The sequence below is a fragment of the Balaenoptera physalus genome, assembly GCF_965194825.1.
Source record: "Balaenoptera physalus genome assembly, chromosome: 3".
NCBI classification, from domain to species: domain Eukaryota; kingdom Metazoa; phylum Chordata; class Mammalia; order Artiodactyla; family Balaenopteridae; genus Balaenoptera; species Balaenoptera physalus.
In genome coordinates this window covers 73,595,853-73,623,144 of record NC_138890.1, presented here as the reverse complement: position 1 = coordinate 73,623,144, position 27,292 = coordinate 73,595,853, and the positions used below count along the sequence as shown (strand labels likewise).

The window sequence follows — 27,292 nt, the reverse complement described above, 5'->3', positions numbered from 1 at the left end:
GGTCGTGAAAGACATTGGAAGATACTAGGTCCTCAACAAATAATTGCTGAATGAATGGATGTAGAAATGATAGCGAATGGTTGGGTTTCACCTAAAAAAAGGATGCACCATATTAGAGACTACTAGTAAACCATGTGATAATTCAAGCAAAGTATATGCTGTTCAATCTGTGCATTGACACATACACCGCATTTTTCAACTTTCTTGACCTATGCTATAAATTTGATGATCTTTTGATATAAATCCAATTTTTACTATGATTTCAGCACAGATTTAAAATATTTGGTTAGTTTTTGTTTCTGGTAAAGTAAACATGCCTCATATTCTCTATTTTTCGTCTATTATTTATGAAAAAACATTTACTTATTCATTTGTGTGATCACTTTTTGCTATCTTCTTTTATCTAAATTTGTATTGCGTGCTCCTTTGGTCTTCCAGTCACACACTGTACTTTTAAATATTATTGTGTGGTTGAATTAGACCAAGAAACTAAGGTTAAATACATCATGAAACATTAAATGATCAAGTATGTAGTAGTCATTAATTATGTTAATTTTTGGCTATGTAATAACATAGAAAGATGTTCATTACCTAGTGTTAAATGACAAAAGCAAATTAAAGGGCAGCATACAGAGTATGATACCATTTCTATAAATAAATATAAGCTATAGCAAAATAAATGACTATAAAAATATACATCAAAATTCTAAAGGTAAGAAAATTTTTAAATTTTCATTTTTTAATCACTCTTCCCTATAAGAAGGCTATGTTACTTTTTAATAACAAAGGGAAAAAATAAACTATTATTTTAGAATGTGTTGCTGGTACTATAGCTCATTCTACCATGCTATAAAAAACAGAATGCCAAAATCAGTCATTTGAAATAAACTAATAACATACCTATATGACATCAGGCAGTTAAAATATCAGATAAAAGGAAATTCAATAACTATATTGAAAATGAAGCTTGCTCTGCAATCCATTGGACAATGCTGGATTATGTGTCCACTGCAAATGAAGATTAAAAAAATCAAAAGGAAAAGGAAAAAGAATTAAAGATATGAGCAGATTTTTTTCCCTATAGACATTCCTGGATGCAAATAATTAGGTGGCTTCTCTTAGATTAAGTAGACTAAAGAACTGTTAGTGGGGCTTCCCTAGTGGCACAGTGGTTGAGAATCTGCCTGCCAATGCAGGGGACACGGGTTCGAGCCCTGGTCTGGGAAGATCCCACATGCCGCGGAGCAACTAGGCCCGTGAGCCACAACTACTGAGCCTGCGTGTCTGGAGCCTGTGCTCCGCAACAAGAGAGGCCACAATAGTGAGGGGTCCGCGCACCGCGATGAAGAGTAGCCCCTGCTTGCCGCAACTACAGGAAGCCCTAGCACAGAAACGAAGACCCAACATAGCAATCAATCAATCAATAAATAAATCTTTAAAAAAAAAAAAAAAAAGAACTGTCAGCTTCGAAGAAGACATAAAAATAATATTAGAAAGTTACAAAATATCTACTGCTGGAAATGTTTTCACATGTTAAAAAAATTAATTAAAAACTCCCACGTTTTTAGGAAAGGTGGGTAGAATGAGAAAAATTAAAAAAAAAAAACCAAACACCACAGGCTTTCTGTCAGTCAGTATTTCCTGTATAGGAAAAATACCTCTTGAAACATTCATGAACACTTTTTACCCAATCAATTGGAAGAAATTATAATAAATGTTTTAGGACAGGAATTCTTTCAAAACAAATATTTACAGAATGAAGATTGAAATATTATATCGCAAGTTGCCAAAGTTAACACCCACTGATTTTTTGGTCTGGCTATTGCCACCATGTTTCCTCACTTAAGCAGCTCGCAAGCCAGATACCATGCTCTCAACTGGTGCAGTCACTGAGCTGGAGTAATTCCTCATACCCAAACTCCTGGGAATCATGAATCATTATTTTCTTAACATTCCTGTGTCTGATCCACAAGGAAAAACAAAGCCCTTGATACACTTGCCTGGAAAAATGGTCATCCCCTGACAATGGCAATTTCCTTTATAGCACCTGCCACAATTACTTTACATAAATGTCTATAATAATTGATGGGGCTTCCCTGGTGGCGCAGTGGTTGAGAATCTGCCTGACAATGCAGGGGACACGGGTTCGAGCCCTGGTCTGGGAAGATCCCACATGTCGTGGAGCAACTGGGCCCGTGAGCCACAACTACTGAGCCTGCGCATCTGGAGCCTGTGCTCCGCAACAAGAGAGGCTGCGATAGTGAGAGGCCCGCGCAACGCGATGAGGAGTGGCCCCTGCTTGCCGCAACTAGAGACAGCCCTCGCACAGAAACGAAGACCCAACACAGCCAAAAATAAATAAATAAAATTTAAAAAAAAAATTGATGTAATGCCTCTCTCTCCCTCTAGACTGTAAAATGCATGAAGGTAAGTGCTGTGCTCAATATTGTTTACTATTATATACCCGTGTCTTGTAGAGTGCTTAACTTACATCAGTCACTCCATTAGTGTTTGTTGAATAAGCAAATGAATGAACCATTTTGAATGAAGAAGAGGAAAACTGTGGTCCCACAAGGAATGGTGCCAGGGTAAATTACATTTATGATATTTGTACCTGTCATGAAAGAAGGAATGTCCAGGGAAACTCACATTTTTCATAGAACCATCTGGGTAGTGAATCATTTTATCATACAAGACAAATTATGGTAACATTATGAGAGGGGTCTAAATAAAAGGCATTAGCGCTTTGAAGTGGGCAAGGATGAGGAAAGTCATCTATGGTGAAACATCCTAAATTTTATAAATGAGATAATAGGCTACAAATTATCAATTAAACCCAGTAAAGGAATGATTTATTAAAGACGATTTCATAAAGACATCAGAGCAATATGACATGGTCAGTAACCAGGTCAAAGGATACTGGACTAATTCATAAACTTTACTTCATTAAGAGCTTCTGTTTAAGAAAAGACACCATTAACAAAGTGAAAAGCCAATATTAAAAAACGGGAAAATATATTTGCAGTAAGTGTAATTGACAAAGGACTCATATCCAGAACACATAAATGACTCCTACTAATCAATATGTAAAAGGCAGAAAATGAAGTTAAAGAGTGGACAAGGAGACCCAAACAGACAGTTCACACACACACAAATAGATCTTTCCACGGTCAATAAACGTTAGCTATCTGGTGGAAGCATCCATTAGGATAGATACAGTTTAAAAGACTGGCAGTGCCAAGTACTGACAAGAATGTGGAGCAATTTGCATTGTCATAAATGTTCTTTAGAATCTTATCTGAACTTATGCATATCACATGACTCTACTCCATGGTATACACCCAACAAAAAGAAGTACATATATACAATGAAAACCTGTACAATAAGCTTCAGAGTAGCATTATTTGTATTATCTCCCAAATGAACACAATGCAAATGTCCATCAACAGAATGGATAAATAAATTATGGTATAGTTATACAATGGAATACTATGCAAACATATAAAGGAAGAAGCTTCTGCTACAAGTAACAATATTGAGAAATTTCACAAACATAACACAGAGCATAGAAGCTAAACAGAGAGCACATACTAAATGATTCCATTTATACAAAGCTGAGAAACAGTTGAAACTAATCTCTGTGTTAGAAATTAGGATGGCTGTTACCTGTACGGGGATAGTGCTCAGAGGGTGGGGTAATACGGAGCTTCTGGTATAATACTGGTATTTTTGTTTTGTTTTGTTTTTTGTGATCTGAGTGGTGGTTGTACAAGAATGTCACTTTAAGAAAATCTCTTGTGCTCTATACTCATAATTCTGCAGCTTTCTTTGAGCTTATTATAGTTCATTAAAAAGTTTATATAAACAATAAAATGCTGGACTCTACCAAGGATGCCATAAAGTAGTATTTCTCCAGGTAGGTTCCACAGATACCTTTCAAGAAAAATATATGGACAAACAAGTTGGGAAAATCATCTTACTAAATCTCCCATTTCCACAGCTTTTTCACACCCAGTTGATCACAGATTCTTAATAGCAACTGTTTACATTGCTCAGAGCTATTATTCTCTGGAATACCTTAGGAAAATATTTTAAGCTGAAAGAGTTTCCTGCAGAAGCAGGGGGGTCATTCAGACCTCCTCCCCCACTTCCCTCTCTTCCCTGAAGCAGGTTATAAAAGTCTTCATGTGAAAGGTGCCCTCTCCATACCCAGAGGGAAGGAGAATTCTTATCTCCAAAGACAAAGGGCACCAAGAAGAATCCTAACAGGCAGGCCTTGCTAAGCGTCTCCCCCCACCCCCCCATCCCCCCCCACCCCCGCCGTTTACTACAATTACCTCATACTCCTTAACCTGTCATATTCCTCCACAACAGTCCACTCTTCCTGAAACCTAGCATAAAAATACACAAGCTTGTTTCTTTGGGTCTTCATTTCCTTATGAAAGCCCCTGTGTCACATAAAACTTACATTAAATAAATTTGTATACTTTTCTCCCGTTAATCTGTCTTTGTCAGTTTACGTTTCAGACCCAGCCAGGGACCCTAAGAGGGCTGAGGAAAACTTTGTCCTCCCCTACAGAGCCTAAAGTAGTTACTGACATCCATTCTGTTGTCCTAACAAAAGTTTACAACAGAAATGCAAAAGGTCAGAGAAGAACACCAGATTACACAATAAAAGAAAACCTATGTTTTTAGTACCTTAGGGATACATTTCTCTATGATTAATGAGTGTTCATTATTTTTACAGCTACATCAGCACCAAAGAATTTGGCTTTTGGTATACAAATGCATATTTTTACCCACCAGAAGTTTAGGCTCAAAAGCAAGAAAAGGCTGCATCAAATTGTTGAAAAGATGAAGAATGTGTATGGGTACCCTAAGTCTATGATTACTATGCCTGTGTGGCCTCTCTTAGATCAAAAGCAGCACCTGAGATAGGGTCTTTGTTACCATGGTGACACGAGTTTATTTTAAGGAAATACCCTGAAGTAAGGAGGCACAGAAAATGGACTCATCTGGTGTGCAATGGGTTTTGGGGGAGCCCTGGAACATGAGTCCAGATACTCCAGCTCCCAAGTCCCAACAACAGTCAAACAGATATTCCCATGAGCCAGCTCCCCTGGTCTCTGCCTCTTGGCTTTCTCCACCCTGATCCTAATTGTGTTTGTGGCTACAAATTTGCTCTCCACTTCATGTGTTTACACTCTAGTTGTTTCTTTTTCTCATGTTTTGTGCTTACTACTTTCTCTCTGCTCTCATCTTCTATGCTGCTCTATTATCAGTCCTTCCTTCTCTGTGTTTCACATTCAAACATTCCACAGGAAGATCGGATTGGGTCAGTTCTTCCCTCTCCAGAAAAGGATTTATCTATTAACCAAGTCCTACAGCCAGGCTACTTCTCGAACATGAGCAGGGGGGACAGTTGCCCAAGGACAAAGCGTGCTGGAGGAAGCAGCAGTGTTAGGCTGTGCCTTCAGAAGGGAAGGGACACGGCAAGCATTCAGAGCTTGGAGGCCTGGCCAGGAAAATGACAGTTTGCCAACTGTACAGAAGAAGCCTGATGTCTGTTACCATGGACGCTGGTCTGGCGAATCCTAAGTAGGATCAAGTAGGGATGGAATGCAGATGAACGCGTGGCAAATAAGCTCATGTGACCCCTTAGTGTGACTATATCAGTCACAATGGGAAAAATGGGGCTGCTTATCAAAAACAAAACTTACAGGTCTCTGGATTAAAGGTTAAATGTATTAAGTCTATTAGATAAATCTATTAAATCTGTAGCATTTATGCTAGGAGATAAGATAGTGATCTATTAAAAAAAATCACGAAAGGTGATTAAAATGAGCAGGGACAAAGGCTATGAGTAGAAGTGACACTTGCTCCTGACAGTTTCAGGCAAATATCAAGGCCTCCCTCTGCAGTGAGTAGTAGAAAAATATGGATTTCCTGGAGGTAGCAAAATTTGCACAGATAAGTAAATTAAAAGGTGAGTGTTGCAATGAACTTCTAAGTTAGCTAAAGGAATTAAGATAAGAGCTAAGAACCATCCTGACCTGTTCATGAAGTTTTATTTATAAAAAGAGCAGTAACCATATCCTGGTTGCAGTGGACAGAGAAGTAGGTGACTAAAAATGATAAAAACTCTCTTATTCTCCACCCCTGGGCCTAAGACAGGATAGGCTCATTGTCCTAGCATTCTTCATGGTGGAGGTGGCTGGCATTAGATTGTGTTTGTGCTCTCTGTTATTCTCTAATTTGTCTAGTGCTAGGCCCATATCACCAATTGCTTGCTTACTAAGAGAAGACAAAGATACTGAATCAGGCCTCAAATGTAATCTGAGAAAACAGGTGGTACTTTTGTGGTTCCATAACTTGACTAGGCTCCAGTGTTATCACAGCGCCAGTCCCTGCATCAGAACAGATCTGTACCAGTCCCTTCCCCTGGGGTTTTATATTCCAAGAAACAAAAATCCTAATATTATTATTCCTACTCTTTTACCTTGCTTAAAGAAAATTTACTTACTTTAATACTGGGATGCAAAAAATATTTATGGTCAGATGTTGTGATCCAGTAAAAAGGTGTATCTAATTCTTTACTCAAAAGAGCACAGTGATAAGCCAAACCTATTCAATATTTCAACATGCACATATTTAGTATGACTGTAACTTTGCCTTTCCTCAAGAGAATAAGCACAACTATTCATTAGGAAATTTCTTATACAAAGTATTAGATACAATTATGAGCCACAAATCCATAACAGGTCATCATGGTATACTGGAAAGTCTTGTTATTAGGACTCTTAGAACACAAGATTCAAATCCAACTCTGCCCATCACTAGCTCAATGCATTTAGACAAGTTGTATAAATGTTCTTTGCCTCTATTTCCTCATTTGTAAAATGAAGATAATAATAAAACCAATTCACAGGTTTATAGCAAGGATTAAACTAATTAATAAAAGTAGAACGCTTACAGCAGTGCCTGTCATCTAGTAAGCACTCAATAAGTGCTAGCTGTCATTAGTTGGAGCCCAACCTTAAAAGTATTTAAGAATTTTATTTGAGAACAAACATGACAGTCCTTAAATCATCTGTGTTATTGTCAGAGACAAAATAATTGACTGGACCCAAGGCCGGATACGGTACAGTAACTCAAGTGTTATTAAGTTCCTAGATGGGAGGTTTTACATAATTGGAGTTGTTTGTGCTTCTTGTCAAAGAAGAACTTGGTATTGTCAACCTATCTCAACAGCAGATACAAAGGACCCCCTACAGAGAACTGGGAATTTCAGAGGGAGATAAAGATATCACAGCTTATATCCCTACAGAGACATGAATTCCCCTTTTAGGCCCCTCTGAAGAGGAAGTGACATGTGGAGAAGCACCTTGCATTGCTTCTGAGATATAGTAGGTGTGGAATATAGTGGGGCATCCATTATTTTCCCACTCGGTTACATTTCTTAAAGCACAAGTGCATTAGGAGCCTGAAAAGCCATCTCAGAACATTCTTTCAAAATACATTCTGAGGAAACCTACTCCTCTACGTCCCCAACCTCCACCTTGACCCTTACCCTTGCTGGTAACGATTTCAAACTTTACTGGTTGGGAAAAATTTTATCTTTATGTGTAGAAAAGAGTTTACAATGCTCAGAAGCATATTTTTAAAAGTGTGGAAGAAAATAGGTATTTTTATGTGTTTAAGTGATCTGTTTATCTTTTGGCTCCTAGCTTCATTCCTTGACCTTCCTTTTGGTTCTGCATTACTGGGAACTGCATTTACAAGGCATCCTTGCCAAAGGGAAGAACTGTTGGAAACTGGAGGTTAGGAAGAGGGGAGAATCAAGTACTTTCTCATTTCCCTTCAGTGGAGTCTCCTCCAGTGGGCTATATCTCCACAGTGATTACAGGCCCATTGGAAAACCCTTCCTTTCATGGTCTCAGCTCCCAAAGACAGCACCAGGCTGGATCTAGCTCCAGCTAGATGGCCCCAATCTGGAAATACCACCTGGTGGTGCTGGCACTTTCTACTGGTGTTAATCTCTGGGATGTTCCACAGCCCCTGTGTCTCTGCAACTCTTCTACAAACTGTTAAAATCCTTCTATTTTTTTCTATTTTCCTATTAGAACCCTGATAATACTATGAATATTTCCTAATGTATACAACTATGAGAAAGTTTTGTATCATAAAAGCTGTTTTTGTCCTTACTGGGGATACTTCGAGCTGCTGGAAAGGGTCCAATTCAGAAGACACTTAGAAGATACTCAGAAAACAAAGCATATTGGGATAGGTCAGACATTTTGAAAAAATATATACATTTACATCTTTTTTTTTTTTTTCCTGGCTATTTCCCTTGAAGCAGCTGCTCAAAAAATCCCATCCTATTTTGTCCTATGTCGTCTGAGCCTTCATCTCATTTCAAACAATAGCTTTTCCCAAAGGAAGTGTCTCCTTTCAGGATATCATAATAAGCTAATGGACTGAGTGATCGATGTTGTGTGTGGTGGAACATTAAAAATGTGCCATAAAATATGGAAAACAATTTAGCCACTCTCTAATGCAAGCAATTCTTGTAAAAACTATACATGAAAAACATGTACCCAACTACTTTTTTCATGCCTTACGACAAGATTAGATGCAATAAAAACCTTGTCCTAGCAAATCAGCATGTTAGAGGATGCTGTCAGCAATAACTTTGCAAAGACATGTCCATTACCAAAGAGGGGCATTATCCTAAATTTACTCTCATTGTAGATTGATGTCTGCTATAAGCTGCCATCTGTCTCTAGATTCTGTGGTATTACAATGCTGTCACTCTGCACAGTGGGAGTGGTTTGTGACTTCTTGTTTTCTTTCCACATGATTATCTTTTCAAATTTGGATTATGGACAGGCAACTGTTGGAACAAAAATACCAAATATGACTGACCATGTGAAGTGTAATTATCAAGTCCAAACAAACTTTTTGTTTTCCTAAGTAAGGTGAAGAATGTATCAAATGAATTGTTTGAAAGTCATTACCCCGCAGTGATTTATCCTAGTGGATTATCAGCTATTCTGTGACAAGAAAGTATATTTCAGCACATCTGGTCAGTTTAACAAATTCTCCAAACTAAATAGCTTAGTGACAGTTTTACCAAGCAAATAAGAGTTTTTCTTGATATGAGTATCTTTTTTTTTTTTTTTAAGGGAAAAGGAATAGATACTCTTTGTTTCAATGCTGCTTATCTATTGACTAGAACAGTAGTCGCCAACTTTTTTGATTCCTCTCCCTTATCAGGAATAAAGGTTTGACTACTCAGTTCCAAAAATTGTTTATATATAAATTATATGTAAATTATACACATTATTGTGCTATTATACTAGTTATATACATTATACAATATATACAACAAGATAAATATAAAATGATGGGATAAAAATTTATGTAGGTAGAAGTTTGATTATTTTGACTCATTCCATGAATCATCTCAACCAGACTGCTTAGGTGAGAGCTCACAGTAGCCAGGCCCTGCTGAGAATTCAATTTTGACACCAAGGTTCTATTTAACTCTTGTCTGTTGGAGGTAGGCTTGCCACGTAAAACACTGAACATCCGGTTACATACTGATGGGACATACTTATACTAAAAATTACTCATTTACCTGAAATACAAACCTAACTTGGCACCCAGAGCTGCTTAGTTTGTTTATGCATTTATTTATTTATTGGCTAAATCTAACAATTCTAGTTGCTGTCCAGCTGTCTGAGGCTCCCCCCACCACTTCATTCTGCCTACACCTCTCCCCAACTTCTTCATCGAATCTGTAATTATTGTCTACTAACATACAACTGACAGATATAAATTCATATATGTTGCTATGACTTCTTTAAATGATATTGTCTGCAATGGATTCTATGTTTACCTGAATAGAATACATAGTCTATGTGTACCTATCTAAATAGGACATCACAAAGCCAGTCTTTGCATGCCATTTAATTGGTTGTTTTCATGTACATGTACTGTTGACTGAACTGGCTTGTTCATCAATCATTTATTCAATGCCTAATATATTTTAGGCACTGGACCCAGTCCCTGTGGTATTAAGAAGCATAAGACATGATTCCATATCATTCAGAGTAAAAGCCAACATCCTAAAACAAGATCTATGTGGCCTACACATCTGGCCCTGCGGCAGCCATAAAAATGTACCTCTCAGCTCTCAGGATATAAGATTCTTCCCCTAAATACGGCCCATTTCCTCATTTCTTCTAAATCTTATTCTTAAATGGCCGTGTGTGTGTGTGTGTGTGTGTGTGTGTGTGCGCGCGTGTGCGTGCGTGTGACTTCATGTGGCCACTTTTCTAAAATTATACTCCTTGCTATACTTATTATCCCTTTATTACTTGATTTGCCTCTTAGACATTTACCTTTAACAAACGCTATGGTTCACTTGTTTACAGTACTGTCTTTCTATCCTGTGGGAATACAGATTCTACGAGGGCAGTCGTTTTGTTTGTTTTCTTCACAACTGGAGAACAATACTTGGAATGGTTTCACTTAGAACAGTGCCTGGCATAGAGTAAATGACCAATAATTGTTGAATAAATGAACCTATGCCCTCAAGGAGTTAAAGGTCTTATGGGGAAACATAAATCAATGATATATCTTCCTCTAGCATCTTGGGGATGGGAGGGCAGAAACATATGGTAACGGTGATGCTTGTGCTGAATCCCACTAATTCCATTGGCTCAGGTATCCCTGTGCAGGCAGAACTGGGTGCAAACAGATCACCAGGGAGCCCAAGGCAGGGGTAGGGAGTGTCAAAGAGTGGAAGAGAATGAAATGAGGTGGGGGGGGCAAAGACAAAGGGGGAGACTTTTTTGAAAAAGGAGATGAGAAAGTCTCAAAGAACAAATTGCCAACTGAGTAAACTGATGAAGAACCAGTGTAGGTTTCATGGCTTCTGAAGTATTGACAGGTAATAGCAATAACGATACAGATTATTACTTATTTGGTGTATGCCATGTTTTCGGTTTATTGCTTTCTGTATGCTATTTCTTTTATTTCTTCCCAAATCATGTCAGGTAGGTAATTTATAGGTAAGAAAACTGAGACTTGGAGGACCTCAACAGAAAAATTTTCAAGTACTGTAAATGTTAATACGTGACAGAAGTGAGACTCAGATCCTGAGAACTTTCTTTTTATTTTCCTTTCCATTAAGCCTTTTTTTTTTCTGGATTCCAATGCACCCTACATGTACCTTTTTCATAGAACTGAGCACACAGTGTAACCTCTTCTTGTTTGTCCTCTAGTATACAATGATGAAGACACAGACATACTCTATATCTGATTATATACCTTGGCCCTTAGGAAGGCCACAAACCATTGTAATATCTAACAGCTAAGAATTTTTTGATCCCCAGAAACTAATGTTCACCTACTTTGTGGGTGACACAGCCCTTGTTGAAAATGCATAGTCTAGGGAAATATATGCTTCTTCTAGTTGACTTTCCATACCTAAAGACATCTTACGAATAAAAACTTGTCTTAGCAACCAATTGTTGGTAAAATATTCTAGACTGAAGTCAGGAGTCCGGAGCTCTTACCCTGGCTCTGCCTCTAACAAGCTGTGCAATCTCGCGTAATTTAAATGTTCTGGTCTTTGGTCACCTTAATTCTGAAACAAGGGACTATGCTGAATTAACTTCAAAATCTTTTCCAGTTGAGAAACTTCATGAACTTACATAATGAATCCTGCTTGTTAGCTACTTTTCTCATTTGCTTTTGTAAGCTACCTAGTTCATAGAGTTAAGACATCTATTAGTGACTTCATTTGCTGGTAAGAAATAAATGGTACTTTTCTTTTTTGTGTGATCTGCATTTGCACTTTAGGACAGCAGTAGTGTATTTCCATAGATGTTTTGGTGAATACTGTAAACCTTTATTTCCTTAAGGGCCTCTGCGATCTCATTAACGCAGGACAGAATGATTTGGCAACATCAGAGAGATGGATTTCCTTCACAGTTCTGGGTGAGAGGTACAGATGTTCATGGGATCTTAGCTGTGTCACTACAGCTAATGAATTTGTGCCGTGTTCCATGGCGTTAAGTTAGACCTTCGAATCACATTTAAGAGAGAGCAATCATAGGTCACAAATCACAAAGGTTTAAGTAATGTTCTCTTCCATCGAAGGAAACCAATTTAATCAAATTTGATTTTATAAATGATGCTCAGAATTTAGGGAACTTTAGAATATTACTGCGTGTTACAGAAATCTATTGAAATATGAGAATGTTAGAGTTTGGATTATTTCATAAGATTTTAATGTACATAAATACAAGTGAATTTTATTTGCAAGAATTGTAATTTATATTGCAAGAATTTAATCATCAGAGAATGAATCATTTATGGAAGTGCCAGTGGACTTCTTTATTCAAGAGAACTCTGTTAGAAATTCTGTATAATGAAGAATTATTTTATATTATGAATAATTATCTTTATTTTTTCAAAAATTTGCTCTCTTTGGCATTTGTTTTTGGAGAGTGGGGTTTATCTTCATATTTTCCCAGGTCTTTTCTAACTCCTCTGCTCTCTTTTTCATTTTCTCCTTTGTCAGGGAGGACCAGGAGCTTTTTACAATATTCCTTGGATTGAGTTTATATTTTTAGATTATTCAGAGTAACATATCCATAAAACAAATAAACTCTTATTTTAAAAATACTGACTATTAAATATTTTCATAGAAAATCTTGATGCTTTCATGGTAACAGTCTCTGTTTTTTAATGTGTCTTACCAAACACTCCCATTTCTCGAGGGTGAGAGGGGGAAGGAAAATAAGTGTGCAAAGGGCATCAGATAATCCATTCTGCCACACACATATTGAGCGATACAATAAGTCTGTAGTAATTGGGATTTTCCTTTTAAATTACAGTTATGTTATAATATAATATGTTATTACAATGTAATAATGTTATTACATATATTATATGTAATGCATTATATTATATATAACATATAATGTTATTATAATGTAATAACATATTACATTATTAATGTGTTCTACTCATCACAAAAAATTAATAGATTACAACATCTTTCAATAGTATATTACTCCACTCCCACTTTGCATGGGAAGGAGATTTATGTTATTTAAATATGAAATACACACAAAAATCTTCCTAGAAGATTATCCATAAATACAAAGAGATTAGACTAGAGATATGCATTCATCCATTAGACACTATCAACTTGTTTGTTTAAATCTGATAAACTAGTTCCTATCAAAACTTAACCACTGCCTACTTTTGGAACTCTGTCAACTACTAGGTTTATTTCAAATCCATTAAGCAGTATGCTGAATAGCACTTTTGCAGCCTATAAAAATTAATGTAAAACATAGACTGTTTATACAAATCTAATAAAACAGCTTGACAGAAAAAGAAAGGCACAAGATTGTGTGGTTGTTTGGGAAGTAGCAGGGCTAAGAGGAGGCTTTATTTATTTTATTTTATGTGGTCCAAGGTAGACCTGAGCAAATTCATAAAGGGAGTGATGAAAGTAGAGGGAAGGTAATTAGGGATTCAAGTGAGAAAAGAACTAATAATTGGATCAAGCTCCTTTACTAATTGGGGTAGAGCCGAGATGAAGGGCCAGGAAGGAGGGTTAGTTTTAGAAGGAGGGTCTGAAACAGTGAGGACATTAGATGGTGAAGAAAGGGATTTGGGGCTAGAAAGGAAGTCTGGTTCTAGCACAATTCTTCCCAATAATGTGCTGATGGCTAAGTTTAAAGGCTCATATTCCTCATGATCCCCTGAGTGCAAAAGCAGGATCTATTGGTAGAAGCTATAGGACACAGATTTCATTGCACCCCAAGGAAGCTCTTCCTAGCAATCTGATCTGTCCATAAATATTTAGAAAGAGTGATCCCAGGAGTTGCTGGGTTCCAATCCTTGCTACATGCCAGGGAAAACTACTTGGCAGATTGCTGCAGAGAAGATACAAACACGGAATGAAGAATGTTTTGTAGGAAAAATGGAGAGTGGTTTCAGAGGAATTCGGTTGTCACCCTGTTCAACTCCTTTGTTTCTTCTTTTCTACTCTGAAAATCCATTGTTAATCCAGTAAAAATAAGAGATTACTACTTATCTGATCAATTCAGTAACAGGAAACTTTCTGTTTCCTTAGATAAAGAGGTAGAAAGGAAAGGGATGGTGGATCTAGGTAGCTTTTGTTTATGACCATATTTATCAGACATCACCAAGTATCCATCTTGGCAAATTTCCTTTATATCCAACCACTATCACAGTTATTTAAAGTAAGGTACTTCCTGCAGTAAGAATTGACTCTGATAATTTGTCCACTTCTTCAACTTTAAGATTATAAACTCTTTAAGGTTGAACATCTGCTTATGCATTTCTTTCTATGGTCTAACAGAGTCTTGTTCATAAAAAGAAAATTGCTTGAAAAACACTTGTAAACTACATTGGAGAGCCTGCCAAACCAAACTCTTCATTCCAATCACTGCTGTTTCTTTGGTGTCATATTATCTTTAAGTGGAAGTAAATGCAAACAGTCAGCCTTTTATTTTGAATAATTCAAATGAATTTTTGAGTTTCTCATTAGGGATGCTTCATTAAGTTCACACCAAGCTCATGTACCAAATTTTTAAACGTCTGAAATCTTGCTAGTATGCTCTCTAGCCTACTGAGTATGACCATCACAGTTGATAAACACCATTAGGGTCATTATCTTTGACAGTGAAGAAATGTATACTTACCACTGCTGAGAATGCTCTTTCCAGCTTCTCTTCATGCTGTACTTTCAAGGCCAGCTCTTTGCAGTCTATTAGGAAATGTGGCTCCAGAAATCTTGGTGTTTACCTTGCAGGTACAGGAGCTTACAGGTACAGGATCAGGGAGCCCAGTGCACAGGTAACTCAGATTGATGGTTTAATAATGAGGATGTGTTTCCTCATCTGAACTTACCACAGAAGCCACAGTTCTTTCCATCTCTCTAATACATGATATACTTTTGCCCAATATAGACTTATTTGACTTTAGAACGAATTATTTTCAAAATTCTTTCAGATTTTTTTTTCTGTGAAGGACAGGCAGCATTGCAGAGCCTAATATCCGTGGATCAAGGCAACCAGGTCATCTGAAGTAACCAACCACGAGAGCACTCCAATATGCTGTTTTTAAACATATAATATTCTTTATACTTTCTTCCTAACTTACAAGATATCATTCTATGATTAACTTAAGATAAATCACACATAAAATCTTAACTAATTATCTCTTTGAGATGAGGCTATTTTGAGGTGATAAAATGTTCTGAACTTGGATTTTGGTGAAGCCTGCACAATTTTGTAAAATTTTATTAAAAATCATTGAATTGTACATTTAAATGGTGAATTTAATGGTATGTAAATTATATCTCAGCAAAGCTGTTTAAAAAAAAGAAATTTGGCATTATTTCCTATTCCTACTTAGGTTTAATATGGATGAGGTTTTTCCCTGTAGATTTTATGCTGGGCTGAAAATCCATGCCTGTTTATGTTTGAAATATAGGTGGATGTTCAGTAAGTGCCTCCTATGACTGAGTTTCCTTTAACACATCCTATCTCATCCAGTTTGGAGAATTATACTAAACAGCTACCAGAAAACCAAATAAGTTCATGAGTTATCTGAAGCAACTCAGGTACCATGGAGAATAAAGTAAAAGTTTTCAAATCAACCCTACATAGCTATGAGCAATCATTTTCTATTTAAACCGATAACCTCACAAGAGGAAATGAAAAAAAATCAGGGTTTTAAAAGAAAGACTAAAGATCATGCTATGCATTAAGAGGTATAATCACCTATATAAGAGTGAGCCTAGTTTAATGGGACAGACTACAATGAGTAGTCTGTAGCCCACAGAGAAACATCTGGACAGTATGTGGTCATCAGTGGAGTCGGCAGCAGGCAATAGGTGGTTAGTATAAGACACGTCCCAACTTTGGTCTCAAAGCAGTACTCTGCGTATTTTGGAAAAGAATCTATGAAGACAAACAGGATAGTCTACAGAGATAAAGATGTGGGTTCAAGAATGAAAAATAGGAAGCCATTCTAAGTAGACTAAACTTCCCTTACAGGCTGGCTACGAAGAACAATGGCAGTGTCCAGCCTCTAACGCTGAGGCAGAAGCTCAAAGAGAGCTAAGCCACAGGCTGACCTGAAGTTGATCTGCTTGAGAGAGTTACCTAGACTTCCTTACATTCCCTGATTTGTTCCAGAACCTTGGCTGGGCTGTGGGTTCAGGTAGGGGTTAAGTGGCCTCAGCTGTAGGAAATAGAGAGCTATAATGCTGGGAGCCATGCACATCATTACGGTGTCTGTAATCCGGGATGTGCAACCACTCATTCATACACTAGCAAAGCATTCAAGCTGATTGGGACCTGCTTGCTTCTCTGCCCTTCTCCTTTGGCAGAAATTACAGCTTGACTCTTCTCTCCCCTCCCTTCTTTCCCATCCTTTCTTACACATGCTTTGTGGAGTTTGAAATGGAGACTTTCTAAAACTGACTTGCCTATAGTAACATGTAGGTTAGGGGACACTTGGCTGTAATGTCCAGCTGAACATGCTCACTATTTTCAGAATTAAAAACAAACTTTCTATGACTTAGGGTTCACATTTATATCTAAAATCCAAACTTTAAAATTTAGAAAGCCATAATAACACAGAGCAAACAGTTGATCAATTTATAGACTAAATTAAAGGAAAAAACTGTCAATCACTCACTCTCTCCTCCCACAAATTTAGGTGGGATGATGATAATGAATTTCAACCCAGGACTACTTTTAAGCAGCCCTGTCATACACACAGACCCACAAAACCTCATGCTTTCAAACAGTCACATTTTTAACAAGATGGATTCAATAGTTCACCATCCTACCAAAATAAGAAAAATACAAAGAGAAATATAAAATTACAGTAGACTTAAAATGCTACAAATTAATAGGCTGTGAGTTCCTAAACCAGAATGAAAATATGTAGGGTGAGTGTCCAAAAACAATTCTCCAAGTCAATATGATAAATCAGGCCCAGATGTCACAAACACAATAAATCAATTGAAACTGCCAAACCACTCTCCTCAACCTATTGGATTTAATTAAAACCACCACTCACTTCATGAGAGGCCTTCTAATAGAGCAGATAATATCACTCAGACTCAACCATCTACCCAAACCTGATGTGGGAGACACAGCATGTTAAATTTTAATCTAGGGGGGCCTGTTAAGCGTGGCAGGATTTAGTCCACACCTGCAGTAATGCACTGTCATCCATTCTACGTCCTCTTCTCATCCTTCCAAAGCACTCATTGAGAATGCCTTCAGTCAGCCTTCACCACCATAATACAGTAAGTGCCAGAGAAATGCTGGAGAAATACTGACTTGCTGACCCTTGTTGTTGTGTTGAAAATACAGCACAGCCATTGAAATGACTAGCATATTTAATCAAATGTGTAAAACAAGGGGTGACATGGTGTTCCATGGTTTTAGATTTTTTAGTGAATCTTCCTAAGACATTCCAACCCTAGCTCAGTGTCCATAAAGATCTGTTCCCAAACAACCCGTAAATGCCACTCAGGAGAAAGACAAAAAGACAAAAATGAAGCACTCACAAGCTATTATGAATTCACGAGGCTGGCAAAGGGCACAGGTTTCCAGGCATCTTCTGGGATTGGAGGTTAGGAATCTCACTGGTCCTAAAATAGAAAAGATCCCTTGAATTTAGTGCAGAAAAGACACAGAGATACCCACCCATGAGATCGTTAACTTGAAGGGTCACATTATTCATTATGAACAATCTCTAAACTCAGTCAGCAGAAGTCTTCCTGGCACTTTTCTTGTGTATACTTGGCTCCATTTATGAAGACAGAACAGACTATGTTTGGCATTTTTGCCTTGAGTTATTGACATGTTTTAAATTATGCCGTTTTATGTCCATTCTTAGTAGAACAGAAATCTGCTACAAACGATCTTTATTAACAGACCGCCTCAGGTGCTGAGAGTCTCGATTTAACAACGTCTCCAAACAGACAGGCAGGGAGCTTGTTAATAGGCTTTTCCAACCTTTTGGCTTCTGTGAGACATAAGTGGATTACGGAGGTTTGTTTTTCTGGCTATCTTTTTACATCATCGTCTGAATAATTGCCACAAAAGCCTATTGCTTTGGCCTAATTAACAAAATGTACAAAATCCCAAGCACAGAACTTTTATTGATTAACCATCTCCAAGGGAAGCTTAAGAACCCCCATGACTCCTGGCCCCAGACAAATGCTCTCGGTGACGTTACCCACTGGACTACAGCCTGTTAACACACCAAGGACTTGTCTTAGCAGTTTGAGCCACTCAGAAATTGTCACCAGAAACCACATTTATTGGTTGTAGTTTGAAACTCAGCATCCTTGGGATGAGACCAATTCTTATGCAAATTTCACGGGATGTTTACTATAAAACAATACTATCCAATTCTTATGCAAATTTCACGGGATGTTTACTATAAAACAATACTATCCAATACAGTTCCAATTTGTTTTTCATTCATAGAAACTGATCCTTGAGGAGGTGGTTTCAATAGTAAAAAATATACGGTTAAAGAAGCAAAAAAAAAGTTTTATCTGAATGAAGAAAAAAATAAGAATAAAACATGACTTGATGGAAAAGTCAGAAACATGGAGAAGAAATAAGAGTCAGTTTATTGTTCAATCACTTGTCACTAACTAGATAATTACGTGAACAAATACCTCAGGGCTTGTGTGTCAGAGAACGGTCCGGCACTGAGACTAAACTAGGGAGAGAGAAGACAGTATCCCTGCTCTTGTGGCGCTTTCAGTATGAAGGATAGCAGATTTTTGGAAAGCTCAGGTATTTGAAATAGCCCATCAACTATTTCTGCATTAGATTATACTCACATGAGTCCCCCCTTATCCACGGTTTCACTTTCTGCAGTTTTGATTTCAGTTACCCGAGGTCAACCATGATCCAAAAATATTAAATGGAAAATTCCAGAAATAAACAATTCTTAAGTTTTTAAATCGTGCGACATTCTGAGTAGCACAATGAAATCTCACACAGTCCCCCACTGTCCTGCTCAGGACGTGAATCATCCCCTCGTCCAGCATACCCTGTTCGTATCAGGCTTGTGTTATCAGATCAACAAGTGGTATCACAGAGCTTCTGTTCAAGTAACCCTTATTTTACTTACTAACGGCCCCAAAGCCCAACAGTAGTGATGCTGGCGATTCGGATCTGCTGACAAGAAGCCATAAACTGCTTCCTTTAAGTGAAAAGGTGAAAGCTATTGTCTTAATAAGGAAAGAAAAAAAAGCTGTATGCTGAGGTTATTAAGATCTATGTAAGAATAAATTTTCTATCTGTGAAATGGTGAAGAAGCAAAAAGAAATCTGTGCTAATTTTGCTGTCACACTTCCAGCTACAAAAGTTATGGCTACAGTGCATGATAAGTGCTTAGTTAAGACAGAAGAGGCATTAAATTTGTACAGTTATTTGACAGAGAGAGACCACATTCACATAATTTTTATTACAGTACATTGCCATATCTGTTCTATTTTATTATTAGTTATTGTTGTTCATCTCTTACTCTGCCTAATTTATAAATTAAACTTAATTTAATTAGGTATGTATGTATTGAAAAAAAAAAACAGTATATATAGGGTGCCGTACAATCCACGCTTTCAGGCATTCATGGTGGGGTGGTGGTCTTGGAACATATCCCCTGCAGATAAGTGGAGACTACTGTAACGTTCCTTAGGAACTCAGTAAAAAGCCCACAGGATGAAAAATTCTGTTTGATGACTTAGGAAGTTAGATTGGCCATGAGAAAATAAGCTGTGTATATCATTTTATGTAATATTCAGAAGGTACATATTGAAAAAGATACTAGACATTTTTTGAATTTGAGAAGACATAGGATCTGGTCCAATTAAAATGGAAGTCCAACTGAAAATGGAAAGTAGGACAAATAAAAATTTCTAAATGTACTTACCCACACAGATAGGTTAGAAAGTTTTGACTAAATTTATGTTTTTGTCTTTTAAATCAGGTAACTAGATAATGACTGCAGAGCAAACAATAGATGAAATTCAAACAGCTGAATGAGCTTTAGTTGGGAACTCAGCTAACAGCAACATTCATAGGACTGAATTAATTCAGAAAGCTTAAAGGCCCGGGGAGTAGACTGCATTGTTTCTTTTTTCTTTTCCAGTGCAAAAGGGGCAACAGCAATTTTTTCTTTTTTAATCTAAAAAAGATATCTTGTCTAATCTTGGGAATTTATGCTGAATTTTAGAGAAAATTTCACCCTGGAGAAGTCTATACATGTAAGCATACACACATGGGCATCTGTCAACATGAAATTGAATTCACCAGAAATGTAATGAGCACCTGTCGTGCTCTCACATTAAGACGAGTGCCACAGCAGCTGTCTTCAAGTATAAAAAACAAACATGGCGGAGTAGAGGAGGACCAAAAGTTAGATAGGTCAAGGTCAATGAGCTGAATAGAATATGATAGCTTGAATATTCTTCAGATGTATATAGATTACGGCGGGAAAAAGGCAACATCTCCTGTACCAGCAGCTCCTTCCAAAAGCCACTGGGGAACTGAAATAGAAACAGAGACTTTCTTCTTTTAGATCAGCAGCAATAATAATAACAACAACAATAATTAATAGAAACTATCATTTGTTGAGCGTTTACCTTGTACCCCATTTACTTAATTAATGGTTTACATTTGTGAACTTCGTTAATCCTAACATTCCGCAAAAGTAGGTATTACTCTTATCTCTATTTTACATGTGAAGACAAAGACAGAAGCAATTTGCTCAAGCTTGCAAATCCAATGAGAGGCAGAATCACTATCTAAACCTACTCCAAAGCCCATGCCCTTATCCACTGCATTAAATATGTGGGGGCCTTGACTGATGCACAGGCATTTTTGGTAGTTGTGAAGTGGGGTGGCAGTGATTCATTACTCTTTGCCCAGCCAGTTGTTTGTGCTAGATTTTGCAAGAGATCATGTTTAAGGTAAACTGGTTATCACCTGCCTAGACACCAGTGATTTGCAATTATTTCCTTACAAAGCAAATGTTCAGTGTGTGAGTGGTCTCTCTCTGAAAAAATGCCAACAAAGAGGCCTTGTCAGTTCTTTGGAAGAGATACATCTAAACACATGAAAACAAGTTTAAACACTATCATTTATGCATAATTCTTTCTTGGCGTCATCTCTCACTTGCCACAATTTGCAGCCAGAAAACACTTATTTCTACTTTTCTTACTCTAGAAATAATCCAGCCTTAAGTGGATCTAATTCCTCCCCAGAAGAGAAACAGCCCTGTCAGGACTTGGTGGTGTGCGCTGTGTTTGAGGCGTCGAGGTTTCCATTCACTGCACAGCTGCACAGACTCCGGAAGCTGGTGCTAAGCCAGAGTTCTGTACCCACTGAGATCTGCAGTCTGGAATGATAAACACACAGCTGCCTGTGGCGAGGGCCACAGGCATAATAGATGGCCACGTCTCCACCGGAGTCAGGCAAAGCCAACACAAATCATTAATCCAACTGCTTATACGTTAAATATCACAAAACCGTATACAAAATGGTGAGCTGCCTCCATGGAAGACAGCGATGTGGGGGGAAAGGCGGAAGAAATTTAAGGGAGTAAGACAGAGTCGCTGGTTCTACGTCCTTTGGAAAGTCCTGCTGGAGCTGACTGACTGCCACAAGCCCTCTTGCTGCAAATAGTTCATAAAGCCTATGACCGGAGGACTTGCCCACGGGACCACAATAACATTTATCTAGCATAAATTAATGCGTTTCAACAACTAATTCAATTTGGCCTGCTTCATTCTTCTGGTTTTGGCAAAGCCTAGCCTTGCTGTAAAGTCACTTGGTGACTCACACAAGTGTCTGAGTCTGTTAAGGAATCACACACCACTAGGAACAAAGAGTACTATTAGTTGAGTAGTCATAAAAATATACCTCCAGAGCACATTCGGAGCTGTGCTAATTGAAACTTCCTCTTTAGAGGGGCCTGATCAAAACCAGCTGTAGGAGTCAAGCAGGAGCAGATTTCAACAACGCCTTAAAAGCCCAGCATATTCAGAAAGAGCAGCGGCGTCGGAAAGAAGAGGGCATTGCGGCCCCAGCGCGCATTCTAATTGGCTCCCCACACGCTGCAAGGAGAGCTTGCGACCTGAACCTGGAGAGCAGCGGGGAAAAAAACTTCTCCGCAACCATGATTTGAAGAAAGAAACCCGGAGTGCAGTTCCCCTCGTAAAATTCCAGATCTGCCAAGCTTCTCAAGGAACACGTGGGAAAAAACCACAAAGGCCTAGTGACTTTAGGAAAATGAAGTGGGATATTGTTCTGAAAAGGTAAAAACAAGAGCTTAAGTATTTTCGTTGGCGGGATAGCCTTTTAAGAACATCCCATTAGTATTAAAAAGAAAAACACAACGTCCAGCACACAGAGGAGCAAACAAACAGAATCCGAATAAAAAGCAAAAACCTGGAGGAAACACAGCAAGACAGACTACACCTAAAGAAGAAAATGTGACTATCTCCTCCTCTCTGGCTGTATGTGAATTTCCTATTCCAAGACATAAGGAATGCATTCTGCCAGTGTATGTAGAAGCAACGTGCATCCGTAGGTTTTCCGAAAATGTGGAATAATCATGCACTTTCTGTGTTTGCTTTACTTGAGGATGGGTTAGCGGCTTGTAAAGGGAGCAGTCACTGATACATAAATATAAATAGCATAGTCTACTCATCAAATATGTGGATTTTATTTAATTTAGATGAGTGGAGTGCCTGGAAATATTAAAAGAAAGTTATGTTTTATAACACCTTTAAGTAGCATATAAATTAGGAAGGAGGGCTACTCCTTTTAATTTATTTACTCATTAATTTAATGGAGTGTCTAGTTTGGGAGCTATGTCACAGTGATTTGTAAAGATACAGGGTGGGGAGGTTTATTATGTAGATGTGGAAAGGATCATTATGTTTTATGCCACAAAAGGATGAGAGTTAAGTATATGTAATATATGAATTATAATGATTATTCTAGAGGATATAATTATAGCCCCACAAATAATAACCATGAAAGTTGAAAATCTGTTTCATTTTCACCCTCTTTTTGGAATGCATTAAGTGGTTAACCTCTTTTTTTTTTTTCCCCTTTTATCACAAATAAAACATAATAAATTGATTCACTGGGTTTAAAAACAAAACAAGACAACATCACAAAAGTAAGTTTCATAATTATATGATTCTGTCTCTGTTCCCTTTTTATGCTTAAAAATTTGCATCTAGAGCTTAACAGTCACTGACACAAAATGTGGTCTCTGGTCTGTGTGATACGGTTTTTTGAATTTGTGCAGATATGAGTAGCAAATATTTCTAATGCTTCCTTATTATTCATATGACTTGCCAAATAGTGAATCATTCTCAATACATAATGCAATTCACAGTTGCAATGCTATGCCCTTGATTTTATTTATCTTGTTTGTCCAAGTACTACAGACATTAGGGAGGCTTAAATTTAGTGTCCCTAAACCTGAAGAAGGAGGCTGAAGAATTTGGAAATTTTTCTAAAGATAATTCAAGATTAAGTGGTGAAAAAAAATAACATGTAAAATAAGCCAAACACAATATTCTGATTTAAAATGGTATGTGAAAAGCATTCATTGACCTAGCTTATCCCAATTTTCCCACTAAAATATTTTCTTTAAAAATCAGAATGGATGAATACTCATATGTTGTCACCAAACCTGGATCTGAAGTTAACTAATGCCAGAATCTAGAAGTTTCCAATTATCTAAGAATTAAAGGAACAAAAAATAAAACCACTTCCAGGTTTTGTACAATTACAAACAGTGGAAATCCAGTCGACCAAAAGTGATTTAAAGTCCCCTATTTCTTTCCTACTGCTTCAGCCCTGACTCAGAAAATTGTCTATACTGAAGACAATGCCAGACAGCTGCTCTAGGGGCCCAGGGTGCTATATTCTGGGGCAGCACAATGCTGTCTCCTCCTTCCCTTCACACTAGCTGTGATTTCTAACTTTGAACAGAAAGAGATGGTCCACCGAAACTCACAGAAATTCAGGCAGAGAGTCAGTGGGTTGCTTTGGGAGGTGGTGTTGCATATTCAGGAATTAAAATGCAAATGCAAGTGAGGACCAAGCAAAGAATTCACCTCTGGTCAGCAGGACTGTAGTGGCCAAAAGCCTGCTAAACTCTGGGAATTAGACTAGGAGTTGAGCATGATCTTCTCTGTAGGGGGAGGAATAGGCCAGAAGCCATGAGAGTATACAAAGGGTGAGCCCAGATAAATATATCTTTATTATAGGATAAATTTTTAAAATTCGTCATGAAGCATATGAAAAAATACTGCATAACAAGAAAAAATATTTATCATCCTAAAGATTCAAATGAATAGCAAATCTCTGAGTCAATGAGCTACAAGAACCAAAGAATTAATTTAGAATATTATTTGTGGCCTGATGTTGCAAAGGTGGTTGGTCTCTCATTCTTCCTGGGCTGTGCATCTACAGCTACATTTCTCAGACTCCCTTAGAGATGTGTGATCAAGACTAAAGTTTTCTCAGTGGAATGTGAGCATGGAATTCAATGGATCAAAAAGAAGTAAAACAAAACCAAAAGCTTTTGCTCTAAACATCCACATTTTTCCTGTTGATTAGAAATAGGAATAAGGCAGCATTGGAAGATGAATGTTGAAAATGGCAGAGCTCCCCTGCACAATGATGGAATAGGTAGATTAAACCAACACTCACAATGAGAACGACTAGAAAATTTGGATAATTACTCTTATATTCTTCTTCTTCTTATTAAAACTGCTTAAAGATACCTGATAATCATCAAAGAGCAAATAACCAGTGGAATAAAATTAATAAAAAGACAAGAAATTTAGAGAAATAAGCCCAGCAATTGGGGACAGTTTCTCCTAAGGACAGTTGCCAATTCTGGAGTAGGCAAGTGAGAGGCTAAGAAGTCAGTAAAATTTGTAACCAAACTGCAAAGCTATAGGGACCACCAAGGGTTAGGAGACCTATGCACTAATGCTAGGACCCTCAAGGCTACTTTCTTACTCTGTGAATAAGGTTTATTTGGTTATAGACCAGCTGTTGCAGAGACTGATACCAGCCTCAAGTCACTTTAATTCAATTTTAGTGATTAAAATGATCCCAGATTGCCAGTTGTCTACTAAAAAACAAATGTAAAAATGACATCATATTCATCCTTAATTGATTTTTTTCAAGTTAAGTTTACTGAGGTAAATTTACATTCAGTTAAATTCCCTCTTTTTAGTGTACAGTTCTATGAACTTTGACAAACACATACACTCATGTAACTGCCTCCACGGCAAAGATATAAAATCTATCATCCCCCAAAGTTCTGTCAAGTCCCTTTGTGATCAATTCCCTTCCCCACCCTTTGCCATGGCAACTACTGATTTGATTTTTGCCAGTGTGGTTTAGTCTTTTCTAAAATATCATATAAATGGAACCATGCAAAATGTTGCCTTTTGAATCTGGATATTTTCACTTAGCATAATGCATTTGAAATTCATCTCTATGTTTACATAAATCCATCATCTTTTCCCACTTTATTACTAAGTAGTATTCCACTGTATGAAAGTACCGTAGTTTATCATTCATTGGTTCATGGGCATTTAAATAGTTTCTAGTTTTTGGCATTTTTGAATAAAGCATTTTGACATTTTGAATGTGTGTGTACACACACACACACACACAAGTTTTTGTGTGGATATATATTTTCTCCTGGATAAATTCCTAGGAGTGGAATTTCACATGATTAGTATATATTTAACTTTTAAAGAAACTGCTCATTAGACTTCCAAAATGGTTGTACCATTTTACATTCCCTCCAACAATGTATGAGGGTTCCAGAGAGTTCCAGTTGCTTCACATACTTGATAGCATTTGATATGGTCAAGTTGTTGTTGTTTCTTTAATTAAAAAAAAGTTAACCATTATAAATGTGTATTGATACCTTTTTTGTGGTTTTAATTTTCAATTTCCTCATGAATAATGATGTCGAATTTCTTTTCATATGTTTATTTTCTATCAGTTTATCTTCTTTGATGTTCAAATATTTTTTCCATATTTTTAATGGGTATTTTTGTTTTTCTCTTCAGTTGTGAGAATTCATCATATATTCTGGATACAAGTCCTTTATCAGATATGTATTTTGCAACTATTTTTATCTTATTCTGTGGTGTGTCTTTTCAGTGTCTTTTAAAGAATAGACATTTTTTATTTTGATGAGGTAATTTTGAAGTCCTATCTGTCACTTTCCTCTTTTATGGTTTGTGTTTTGCCTTAAGAAATCTTCCCCTAACTTAAGGTCACTAAGATTTCTCCCATGTTTTTTTTAAGAAGTATTATAATTTTAAGTTTTACATTAAGGTTTATGATTCTACAATTCAAGTTAACTTTCGCTTAAAGTGTAAGTATGAGTTGACAGTCATCTATTTGCATGTGGCTCCATTGTTCCAATGACAGCTATTGAAAATACTAATTTTTCCATTAAATTGCCTTGGAAACTTTGTTGATAATCAATTGGCCATATATGTATGGGTCTATTTCAGGACTGTTTTTTTAATTTTTTTTTAACCATTTTATCAAAGTATAGTTAATTTACACTGTTGTGTTAGTTTCAGGTATACAGCAAAGTGATTGAGTTTTATATATACATATATATACTTATATATATACTTCTATATATATATACTTTTTCAGATTCTTTTCTATTATAGGTTACTACAAGATATTGAGTATAGTTCCCTATGCTATACAAGAGGTCCTTGTTGTTTATCTATTTTATATATAGTAGTGTGTATACATTAATCTCAAACTCCTAATTTATCCCCCGCCCCCCACCGCTATCCCCTTTGGTAACCATAAGTTTGTTTCCTATGTCTGTGAGTCTGTTTCTGTTTTGTAAATAAGTTCATTTGTATCATTTTTTTAGATTCCACATATAAATTATATCATATGATATTTGTCTTTCTCTGTCTGACTCACTTCACTTGATATGATAATCTCTAGGTCCATCCATGTTGCTGCAAATGGCATTATTTTGTTCTTTTTTATGGCTAAGTAATATTCCTGTGTGTGTGTGTGTGTGTGTGTGTGTGTGTGTGTGTGTGTGTGTGTGCATGTGTGTGTGTGTATGTATCACATCTTCTTTATCCATTCATCTGTGG

At 37.1% G+C, this 27,292-nt stretch overlaps 1 long non-coding RNA gene across 1 annotated transcript in view; it reads right to left on the bottom strand.

The window, feature by feature from the left end:
- LOC309658890 overlaps positions 1–27,247 on the bottom strand; it is an 84,324-nt gene extending 57,077 nt beyond the window's left edge. The window contains exon 1 of the long non-coding RNA XR_014262444.1: positions 17,645–27,247. This is a non-coding gene — a long non-coding RNA (uncharacterized lncRNA). The remainder of the gene's footprint in view (positions 1–17,644) is intronic.
- Between the last annotated feature and the right edge of the window lie 45 nt (positions 27,248–27,292).